Genomic DNA, 12,168 nt, shown 5'->3' with positions numbered 1-12,168 from the left:
TTCCAAGTCTCCACCTCAAACATGGAGGTTGCCTCGAACATGGAGGTTAGAAACAGCTATATTTCATGGTAGTTGTATATACATATATGTGATGAATATAATGTATAGGATAAATATATACAAAGAGAGAGAGAGAGAGGGAGAGAAGTTTCTGGAATCAGTCTGCATGCCCTCCCATTTACTAGCAGTGTGTCTTTGAGCAATTCACTTAACTTCTCTAGCTTCCATTTTCCTCATTTGTAAAATGGGGATAATTAATAGTACTTTCCTTATGAGTGTTGAGGGTTTTTTTTTTTTTTTTAAGATTGACTTATTTATTCATGAGAGACAAAGAGAGAGAGGGGGAGGCAGAGGCAGAGGGAGAAGCAGGCTCCCGATGGAGCAGGGAGCCCAATGTGGGACTGGATCCCAGAACCCTGGGATCTTAACCGATTGAGCCACCCAGGCACCTGAGTGTTGAGGATTAAATAGGGAAATATGTATGAAGATATATACATATCTAGATAAATTAGAGAAAGCCTAACTGGAAAAGTAACTTTGGAATAAAGACCTGAAGGAAGTGTGGAGAAAATGACCATATGGCTTGCTGGAGCAAGAGAATTCCCAACAGACGTAGCAACAGGTGCAAAGGTGTGGGTGGAAACAAGGCTGAGATGGCTGAGAAACAGTGAAGAGGCAGAGTGAGTGCAGAAAGTATGTGTCTGTGGGTGGTGGACGGAGGCCAGAGTGATGATGGATCCTATAGGTCATAGTAAGGGCGTGGGCTTTTAGTTTTAGTTAACTGGGAAGCTTTTGGAGGATTTTAGGCAGAGGAGTGAAATGCTACACCTTATGACTAATCAGGGATATTTGGCTGTGGTATTAAAAGAAGTAGGGACGTTAAGTTGTGTAAGAGGTGATGGTGGCGTGGACTGGGGTGGAGGTAATGGGAGTGGGGAGAAGTGCCGAATTCTTGGGTTTGATTTGGTAGAGTGGCCAGGATTTTCTGAAGGACTGAATCTGAGGAGTAAGAGAAAGAGAAGGGTCAAGCAGGACACCAAGGTGTTTACCTCATGCATTTAGAAGAGAAAAAGTTGCCATTAAGAATGTAGGAGGAACAAATTTTAGGAGATGTTAAGTTTGAGATGCCAGCTGGACATCAAAGTGATATCAGGATATCATGAAGGCAATTGCGGAAAAAATCTGAAGTTCTGAAGTAAGATCCAGACTGGAGAACTGAATAGAGATGTCATGAATATAATGATGATATTAAAGCCATGACAAGGTGAACTCATAAGAGAGTGAGTAGAGAGTAAAAAGGGAAGAAGCCTAAGGACTGAGCACTGGAGACTCAAAAATCTAAGACTTACAAGTATAGGAAAAAGTCACGGAGATGAGAAAGAACCAGCAGACAGGGAGACAATGAGGGGAGTTGTCTGACTGACCCACTTCCTGCCTGGAGAAAGTTTCGGGCGCTCAGGAGGGTAACCTGAACAAAGTCCGGCAGTTTCCCTGAATTCTGAAGAGACAGAATGCAGAAGCAGAATTCAGAAGCCACCAAGGTGGCCAGAATTCATAAGACACAGTACCCATGCAGTAGCAAATTGCTCAGAAAGAAAGCTCTAGAAATCTGTAGAAATTTCCCCTCAGGTTTTCAGCTGAGTATTCATCAGTACTTGCACATAAAGAATCTACCTGAAGCCAGAGAAAGAATACCACAAAGAAGCAGGCTGAACAGGGGCTCAGTGGGTTTGTTGGCTGCCCTCCGTGCAGGTCATGATCCCATGTTCCTGGGATGGAGCCCCACATCTGGCTCCCTGCTCAGAGGGGAGCCTATTTCTCCCTCTCCCTCTGTCTCCGCCCAGCTCTTGCTCTCAAGCTCTCTCTCTCAAGTAAATAAATAAAATCTTAAAGAAGAAGCAGCAGCAGCAGCAGCAGCAGCAGCAGCAGCAGCAGCAGCAGCAGCAGCAGCAGCAGCAGCAGCAGCAGCAGCAGCAGCAGCAGCAGCAGAAGCAGCAGCAGCAGGCTGAATGATTCAGCACCTCACACGTGCCTGGTAATGCTGTGTTCCCTCTGGCCAGAATGAAAGACCTCCTAACAGACAGGGGTCTTTTCATGCAAATGGAGTACTCAGAAAGGTATTGCCTCAGTAGTAGGGCAAAATTAGCACTGGACTAAAAAGGTTGCTCACGTCCCACCTGACAAAGCCTACAAGCAAGTCTCAAAAGGATCAAACTGTTTCCAAGTAAACTAACTGCATCCCAGAGTGAAGCTCAAAATTATTTAAAGGAATTTTAAAAAACCCTAGCACCCTAGAAGGTAAAATTCATGCAATCAAAACATACCAGGCATGAAAAGAAGCTGCAAATTATGACAACGAGAAGAAAAATCAGTCAATAGAAATAGACAAGAAATGACACATTTGGTAAAATTAGTAGACAAAGACATTAAAACAATCATTACATTTAAAAATCCCCTCCATATACAGTTGACCCTCAAACAATGTGGATTTGAACTGCACAGGTCAACTTATAGCTGGGTTTATTTTGATAAACACAGTACAGTAAATGTATTTTCTTTTCCTTATGATTTTCTTAATAACATTTTCTTTTCTCTAACTTATTTTATTGTAAGAATGTAGTATATAATACATATAACATACCAAATATGAGTTAATTCACTGTTTATGTTCTCCGTACGGCTTCTAGTCAACAGCAGGCTTTCAGTAGTTAAGTTTTGGGGAGTCAAAAGGTATATATAGATTTTCAACAGTGTGTGTGTGGGGGGTCAGGTCCCCAACCCCTGCATTGTTCAATGGTCAGCTATATTCAAGAAGGTAGAGGAAAGTATGAGCATGGTAATGAGAGATCTGGAAATTATTTTAAAAAGAGCTGAATCAAAATTGTGGAATTGGGAAATACAATGCCTGAGGTGAAAACCACAGCAGATGTGATTAACGACCACAAGACACTGTAAATAAAAGATTAGTGACCTTAAGGACAGCCATCGAGACTGTCCACAGCAAACTATGGTGAGATAAAAAACTGAAAATAAAAGACCAGGTATAATATCAAGTGGCCTATACATGTTATTGGAGTTCCAGAAGGAATTGAAAGAAAAAGACAAAGGGGCAGAAAAAACATTTAGAGAAACCATGGGCAAAACCTTTCCAAATTTGTTGAAAACTATACCGATCCAAGAAGTTCAACAAACTCCAAGCAGGAGAAACATGAGGAAAACTACCCCAAGGCACATCATAATCATAATGATAAACAGAAAATCTTAAGAGCAGCTAGAGAAAAGAAGACGTTATATACAAAGGAACAAAGATAAGGATGACAGTCAGTATGTCATCAGGAAGGATGCAAGCCAAAGACAGCAGTGCCTTCTGTCTTTAAACTACCGAAAGAATCAGTCAACCAGAATTCTAAACTCAGCAAAAATACCTTTCAGAAACAAATGTTGAATGAAGACTTCTTCATACATACAGTGAAGAAAGACTTCAGCATCAGCACATCATCACTACAAGAAATGTTAAAGAAAGTCAGTCAGAAGGAAAATGATATCAGAGAGAAATCTACGTATATCCATAGGAGTGAAGAACACCGGACATAGTAACTATGTGAGGGAAATATAGAATACGTTTTAGAAAATTTCCTTAAAATGAGAATTGACCATTGGGCACCTGGGTGGCTCAGTTGGTTAAGTGTCAGCCTTTGGCTCATGAGGGTCATGATCTCTGGGTCCTGGGGTTGAGTCCCACGTTGGGCTCTTTGCTCAGCGGGGAGTCTGCATCTCCCTCTCACTCTTCCTTCCTCTGTGCTCTCCCTCACTCTCTCTCTCAAATAAACAAATAAAATCTTAAAAAAAAGAGAGAGAATTGACTTTTTAAAGCAATATAATGTATTATGGAGTTTAAAACATATAGTTGATTCTAGTTATTCATGTAGTTATGTTCTGTTCTTTTTCAATTAGTTAACATATCATGTATTATTGGTTTCAGAGGTAGAGGTCTGTGATTCATCAGTCTTATATAATACCCAGTGCTCATTACATCACATTCCCTCCTTAATGTCCATCACCCAGTTAGTCCATCGCCTCACCCCCGCCAGCAACCCTCAGTTTGTTTCCTATGATTAAGCATCTCTTATGGTTTGTCTCCCTCTCTGGTTTCATCTTGTTTTATTTTTTCCTCTCTTCCCCTATAATCCTCTGTTTTGTTTCTTAAATTCCACATATCAGTGAGATCATATGATAATTGTCTTTCTCTGGTTGACTTCTTTTGCTCAGGATAATACCCTCCAGTTTCATCCATGTCAATGTAATGGTAAGTATTCATCCTTTCTGATGGCTGAGTAATATTCTATTGTATATATATGCCACATCTTCTTTAGTCATTCATCTGTTGATGGACATCTGGGCTCTTTTTAGAGTTTGGCTATTGTGGATGCTGCTGCTATAAACATTGGGGTGCACGTGCCCCTTTGAATCACTATGTTTGTATCCTTTGGATAAATACCTAGAAGTGCTATTGCTGGGTCCTAGGGTAGCTCTATTTTTAGCTTTTTGAGGAACCTCCATACCGTTTTCCAGAGTGGCTGCACCAGTTTGCATTCCCACCAACAGTGTAGGAGGGTTCCCTTTTCTCCATGTCCTCACCAGCATCTGCCATTTCCTGACCTGTTAATTTTAGCCATTCTGACTGGGGTGAGGTGGTATCTCTTGGGGGTTTGATTTGTATTTCCCTGATGCCAAGTGATGTTGAGCGTTTTTTTCATGTGTCTGTTGGCCATTTCAATGTCTTCTTTGGAGAAATGTCCTTTCAATGTCTCATTTGTTGACTGGATTATTTGTTCTTTGGGTGTTGAGTTTGGTAAGTTCTTTATAGATTTTGAATACTAGACCTTTATCTGATATGTCATTTACAAATACCTTCTCCCATTCTGTCTGTTGTCTTTTGGTTTTGTTGACTGTTTCCTTTGCTGTGACAAAGCTTTTTATCTTGATGAAGTCCTAATAGTTTATTTTTGTCTTTGTTTCCCTTGCCTTTGGAGACTTGTCTAGCAAGAAGTTGCTGTGGTTGAGGTTGAAGAGGTTGCTGCCTGTGTTGTCTTTTAGGATTTTGATGAATTCCTGTCTTACCTTTAGGTCTTTCATCCATTTTGTGTCTATTTTTGTGTATGGTGTAAGGAAATGGTCCAGTTTCATTCTTCTGCATGTAGCTGTCCAGTTTTTCCAACACCATTTGTTGAAGAGACTGTCTTTTTTCCATTGGATATTCTTTCCTGGTTTGTCGAAGATTAGTTGACCATAGAGTTGAGGGTCCATTTCTGGGTTCTCCATTCTGTTCCACTGATCTATGTGTCTGTTGTTGTGCCAGTACCATACTGTCTTGGTGATTACAGCTTTGTAATAGAGCTTGAAGTCTGCAATTGTGATGACACCAGCTTTGGTTTTCTTTTTCAACATTCCTCTGACTATTGGGGGTCTTTTCTGGTTCCATACAAATTTTAGGATTATTTGTTCCAGTTCTGTGAAAAAAGGTGATGGTATTTTGATAGGGATCACATTGAATGTGTAGATTGCTCTAGGTAGCATAGACGTTTTAATAATATTTGTTCTTCCAATCCATGAGCATGAAATGTTTGTCCATTTCTTTGTGTCTTCCTCAGTTTTTTTCATGAGTATTCTATAGTTTTCTGAGTACAGATCCTTTGCCCCTTTGGTTAGGTTTATTTCTAGGTATTTTATGGTTTTTGGAGCAGTTGTAAATGGATTGATTCCTTCATTTCTCTTTCTTCTTCTTCATTGTTAGTGTGTAGAAGTGCAACTGACTTCTGTGCATTGATTTTATATCCTGCAACTTTGCTGAATTCCTTTATCAGTTCTAACAATTTTTGGATGGAGTCTTTTGGGTTTTCTACATAAAGTATCATGTCATCTGTGAACAGTGAAAGTTTGACTTCTTCTTTGCCAATTTGGATGCCTTTTATTTCTTTTTGTTGTCTGATTGTTGAGGCTAGGAATTCCAGTTGAACAACAATGGTGAGGGTGGGCATCCCTGCTGTGTTCCTGAGCTGAGAGCTTTTCCCCGTTGAGGTTGATATTCACTGTGTGGTTTTCATATATGGCTTTTATGATATTGAGGTAATTCCTTCTATCCCTACACTGTGGAGAGTTTTTATCAAGAAAGGATGCTGTATTTTGTCGAATGTTTTTTCTCCACCCATTGAGAAGATCATATGGTTCTTGTCCTTTCTTTTATTAATATGGTGTATCACATTGATTAATTTATGGATGCTGAACCACTCTTGCATCCCAGGAATAAATCCCACTTGGTCGTGGTGAATAATTCTTTTAATGTACTGTTGGATCCTATTGACTAGGATCTTTGTAAGAATTTTGGCATCCATGTTCATCAGGGATATTGGTCTGTAATTCTTCTTTTTGGTGGGGTCTTTGTCTCATTTTGGGATCGAGGTAATGTTGGCCTCATAGAATGAGTTTGGAAGTTTTCCTTTCATTTCTATTTTTTGAAACTGTTTCAGAAGAATAGGAATTAATTCTTTATTTGTTTGGTAGAGGGCACCTGTATGGCTCAGCTGGTTAAGCCTCCATGTATTTGAGTTCTTTCCAAATTTCCTCTTGTAATTGAATTCCAGTTTCAAAGCATTGTGGTCTGAAAATATGCAGGGAATGATCTCAATCTTTTGGTACTGGTTGAGATCTGATTCGTGACCCAGGATGTGATCTGTTCTGGATTATGTTCCCTGTGCACTTGAGAAGAACGTGTATTCTGTTGCTTTAGGATGAAATTCTCTGAATTTATCTGTTAAGTCCATCTGGCCCAGTGTGTCATTCAAAGCCTTTGTTTCCTTGTTGGTCTTCTGCTTAGATGATCTGTCCATTGCTGTGAGTAGGGTGTTAAAGTCCCCTACTATTATTGTATTATTATCAATGTGTTTCTTTAATTTTGTTATTAATTGGTTCATATATTTGGCTGTTCCCAAGTTAGGGGCATAAATACTTACAATTGTTAGATCTTGGTGGATAGACCATTTTATTATGATATAGTGTCCTTCCTCATCTCCTATTACAATCCTTGGCTTAAAATCTAGTTTGTCTGATATAAGGATGGCTACTCCAGCTTTCTTTTGATGTCCATTAGCATGATAAATAGTTCTCCATCCCCTCACTTTCGATCTGGAGGTGTCTTTGGGTCTAAAATGAGTCTCTTGAGGTGCATGGGTTGTTCAATCAGTTAAGCGTCTGACTTTGGCTCAAGTCATGATCCTAGGGTCCTGCCTGGGATCCAGCCCTGCATCTCTCTACAAAAGACTTATTTTTTAAAAAGATTTTATTTATTTATTTGTCAGAGAGAGAGACAGAGAGAGCACAAGCAGAGGGAGTGGCAGGCAGAGGGAGTAGGAGAAGCAGGCTCCCTACTGAGCAGGAAGCCTGACTCGAACTCGTTCCCAGGACCCCAGGATCATGACCTGAGCCAAAGGCAGATGCTTAACTGACTGAGCCACCCAGGCATCCTTTTTTTTTTTTTTTTAAATCCAATCTATTACCCTATGTCTTTTGATTGAAGCATTTAGTCCATTTGCATTCAGAGTAATTATTGAAAGTTACTAATTTAGTGCCATCGTATTACCTGTAAAGCTGCAGTTTCTGTAGATTGTCTCTGTTCCTTTCTGGTCTTTATTACTTTTGGGCTGTCTCTTTGCTCAAAGGATCCCCTTTAATATTTCTTGCAGGGCTGGTTTAGTGTTCACACATCCCTTTAGTTTTTGTTTGTCCTGGAAGCTCTTTATCTCTCCTTCCATTCTGAATGACAGCCTTGCTGGATAAAGTATTCTTGGCTGCATATTTTTCCCATTTAGCATCTTGAATGTATCATGGTTGTCCTTTCTGGTCTGCCTGGTCTGCGTGAACAGTTATGCTGCCAGCCCTATGTTTCTATCCTTGTAGGTTAAAGAACTCTTGTCCTAAGCTGCTTTCAGGATTTTCTCTTTATCTCTGAAATCTGCATACTTCACTATTGACCTATTTTTACTTATTTATATTTATATTTTTATTTATTTTTATTGATTTTTGAGGGGGTTTCTCTGTGTCTCCTGGACTTGAATGCCTGTTTCCGTCCCCAGATTAGTGAAGTTCTCAGCTATAATTTGTTCAAATAAACCTTCTGCCCTCCCTTCATCTTCTGGTACCCCTATTATTCAGATATTATTTCACTTTATGGAATCACTGAGTTTTAAAAGTCTCCCTTTGTGATCCAGTAGCTGTCTTTCTGTCTTCTTTTCAGCTTCCTTATTTTCCATCATTTTGTCTTCTATATCACTGACTCTCTCTTCTGCCTTGTTTATCTTCATTTGTCACTGCATCTTAATAATAGCATTTTTAATTTTGACCTGATTAGATTTTAGTTCTTTTGTTTCTACAGTAAGGGATTCTGTAATGACTTCTATGCTTTTTTCAAGCCCAGCTAGTATCTTTATAATAATCGTTTTGAATTCTAGTTCAGATACCTTACTTATATCCATATTGATTAAATTCCTGGCAGTGAGTACTACCTCCTGTTCTTTCTTTTGGGGTGAATTTCTCCATCTTGTCATTATGTCCAGAAAAGAATAGAAGAAAGAGAGATAAAAGACAATAATACCAACAACAATGGAAAACAAAACAAAACAAACTAGAAGAAAACAATAACAAGACAAAATAAAAAATCAAACAAGAAACAAAACAGAACAAAACAGAAAACTAGATCTTGGGTATATTTTGGTCTACTTGTTAAAAGAAACTAGATCCCAAAATAGGAAAGAAAGAAAAACTTATATATATACAAAAATAAAATAAAAAACAATACAATGAAAGGAAACCAAAAATAAAAGATACATATATAATGTATATATAAAAATAAAAATTAAAAAAGAATTTAAAAAATTGAAAAAATAAGAAAATAGCTGAAAAAATAAAACTGAAAGACTAAAGAATAAAATAAAGTAAAATAAAATAAATGAACATTATATAATGTGCTAGCCAGCTGTTCCTTGTGCTGATTCTCAGGTGTCTTTGCCCAGATGGAACTGCATCGCCTTTGCCAGGGCACCAGGCTCGGTGTAAGCAGCTCCGGATTGCACCGTGAGATGCTGTTTTGCTCCCTGAAGGCTTTCGGCCCCGACAGGTGAGGGGATGAAGATGGCTGCACCCAGCTCTCTAGCCCCAGAGCTGAAAGTTCGGGCCCCTCCTTCAGTGAGCCCTCACAGAAAAGCAGTCAATCACTTTTGTCTCCCTGATTTCTGTCCCAACTCTGTTCACCCAGCCTGTAACTGAGTACTTTTATCTCAGGCATGTGACTGAGTTTCAAGTCTCCACATTTTAGAGACTCCTGCAGCACCTGCGTCTTTCCTCTCAGTGGAGGGATGGGGGTCTCACCCCACTTCTGCCTCTCGCTGGGCGCCTGTCAGGAGAGGGGTCATGTGACCATGGCGCCGTTTATGGCAACACGGAGCAGAAAGCCGGTGCCTAGACTCACTGTCTTCAGCCAGCTTCCCCACTCCGATGCCTGGGAACGCTGCCACAGTCAGGTACGCCATTCTTCTTGTGACCCCAGGGATCTTGAGACCACACCCCACTTCACCACCTGAGCAGAAAGGGACGTTTAAGCCAGGGACATCCCTCCCACTGTTGCGGACTTCTAAAAGATCTGATTTTGTGCTCTGCTGCTTATAACACTTGGTGGTAATCCTCCCTAAACCAGCTCCCCTCCCGCTGCCGTATCCTCTGATTTAAGTCTCTGCACCTTCTACCTTCCAAAAAGTGGTCACTTTGCTATTTGTAGAATTGCAGCGTTTCTTTTCTCAGATCTTTGATTGATTTCACAGGTGTTCAGAATGACTCGATAACTGTCTCGCTGAATTGCTGGGGCCAGATGAACTTGGAGTCCCTGTTCCGCCGCCATCTCTTAACTCCTCCCCCCAAGACTTCACCTCTTAATATCATCACATTGAAGGGTAAGCTTTCAACATATGAATTTATAATCTTCTTGCACTTAGGAACCCTAAGCAATAGTTGGGGGCATTTTTTTTGTTGTTGTTGTGGTAAAATATATCTGGTAAAATTTACCCTTTTAACTATTTTTAAAAAGATTTTATTTATTTATTTAAGAGCGAAAGAGACAGAGCATGAGCAGGGGGAGGGACAGAGAAATAAGAAGAAGCAGACTCCCTGCTCACTGGGGACCTCTACTTGGGTTTGATCCCAGGACCTGATCATGACCTGAGCTGAAGTCGGATGCTTAACCAACTGAGCCACGCAGGTGCCCCCCATTTTAGCTAAATTGACTGTACATATTAGTGACATTAAATACTTTCATATTGTTGTGCAACCATTACCACCATCTTACAATGATCTCCAGGACATTTTCATCTTCCCAAGCTGCAACTCCATAGCCATTAAACAATACCTCCCCAGGACCCCTCACCTCAGCCCTGGCAGCCATCATTCTACTTTTTGACTCATAATTTGACCATTCCAGGTACTCATATGAATGGAATTACATAATATATGTCCTTTGTGACTGACATTTTTCACTTAGCATAATGTTTTCAAGGTTCAATCTATGTTGTAGCTTATGTCAGAATTTCTTTCTTTTTCTACTTTATGGCTATTGTGAATAATGCTACTATGAACCTGGGTGTACAAGTGTCAGTTTGCATATCTGCTTTTACTTCTTTTGCTATACAACCAAAAGTGGAATGGCTGGATCATGTGGTAACTCTATGTGTAACTTTTTTAAGGAATTGCCATACCGTCTTCCACGGCAGCTACACCATTTTATTTTATTATTTTATTTTTTTTTTAAAGATTTTATTTATTTATTTGACAGAGATAGAGACAGCCAGCGAGAGAGGGAACACAAGCAGGGGAAGTGGGAGAGGAAGAAGCAGGCTCATAGCAGAGGAGCCTGATGTGGGGCTCGATCCCAGAACGCCAGGATCACGCCCTGAGCCGAAGGCAGACGCTTAACCGCTGTGCCAACCAGGCGCCCCAGCTACACCATTTTATATTCTCACCTGCAATGCACAAGGATTCCAATTTCTCCATATCCTTACCGACACTTACTTCTTTCTTATTTGTTTTGGTTTTTGATAGTAGCCATCCTAGTGGGTATGCAGTTGTATCTCACTGTGGTTTTGATTTACATTTCCCTAATGATTACTGATTTGGGGCATCTTTTCTTTTTTTAAAAAAATATTTTATTTATTTATTTGAGAAAGAGAGAGAGAGGGAGAAGGAGAGTGAGAGTGAGAAGCAGACTCCCAGCTTAGCAGAGAGCCCCGAGTGCTCAATCCCAGGACCCTGAGATCATGACTTGAACTGAAGGCAGATGCCCAGCCGACTGAGCCATCCAGGCGCCCTTGAGCATCTTTTCATGTGCTCATTGGCATTTATATATCTTCTTCGGAGAAATGTCTATTCAAATCTTTTGCCTATTTCCTAATCAGGTTGGATGCTCTTTACTGTTGGGTTTTAAGAGTTCTGTATATATTCTGGATATCATTATCTTATCAGATATTTGATTTGCATGTATTTTCTCCCATTTCTTCAGTTGCCTTTTCACTATGTTGATACTGTTCTTCAATGAACAAAAGTTTTAATTTTTTAAAAAACATTTTCATTTTATTTATTTATTTGAGAGAGAGAGAGAGAGGGCACAAGTAGACAGAGAGGCAGGCAGAGCAAGAGGGAGAAGCAGGCTCCCCACTGAGTAGAGAGCCTGATACGGGGCTGGATCCCAGGACTCTGGGATCACGACCTGAGGCAAAGACAGATGATTAACAAACCGAGCCACCCAGGCACCCCCAAAAGTTTAAGTTTTGATGAAGTCAAACTTAATTTTGCTTTGTTTCTATGCTTTTGGTGTCATATGCAAAAAATTATTGCCAAATTCAATGTCATCAAGCTTTTCCCTTATATATTCTTTTAAGAATTTTATAGTTTCATCTCTTATGTTTGGGTCTTTAATCTATTTTGAATTTATTTATTTTTAAAATAATTTTTATAATTTTGATTGAAAAACTACATAACATAAAATTTACTGTCTTAAGGTATGGGGGTTTATGGCTTCAACATATGAAATTGAGGGGGACACAATTCAACCCATAATGGGAGGATTTCCAC

The 12,168-nt window shown here is 39.8% G+C and overlaps 1 long non-coding RNA gene across 1 annotated transcript in view; it reads left to right on the top strand.

The window, feature by feature from the left end:
* The window catches only part of LOC103672736, a 39,416-nt gene that overhangs the window by 1,031 nt on the left and 26,217 nt on the right, over positions 1-12,168 (top strand). Inside the window, exons 2-3 of the long non-coding RNA XR_571234.2 lie at positions 9,052-9,169; positions 9,870-9,998. This is a non-coding gene — a long non-coding RNA (uncharacterized LOC103672736). The remainder of the gene's footprint in view (positions 1-9,051; positions 9,170-9,869; positions 9,999-12,168) is intronic.

Source organism: Ursus maritimus, unplaced genomic scaffold (genome assembly GCF_017311325.1).
Source record: "Ursus maritimus isolate PB19 unplaced genomic scaffold, ASM1731132v1 scaffold_8, whole genome shotgun sequence".
NCBI lineage: Eukaryota > Metazoa > Chordata > Mammalia > Carnivora > Ursidae > Ursus > Ursus maritimus.
This window is presented reverse-complemented; position numbering and strand designations above follow the sequence as displayed.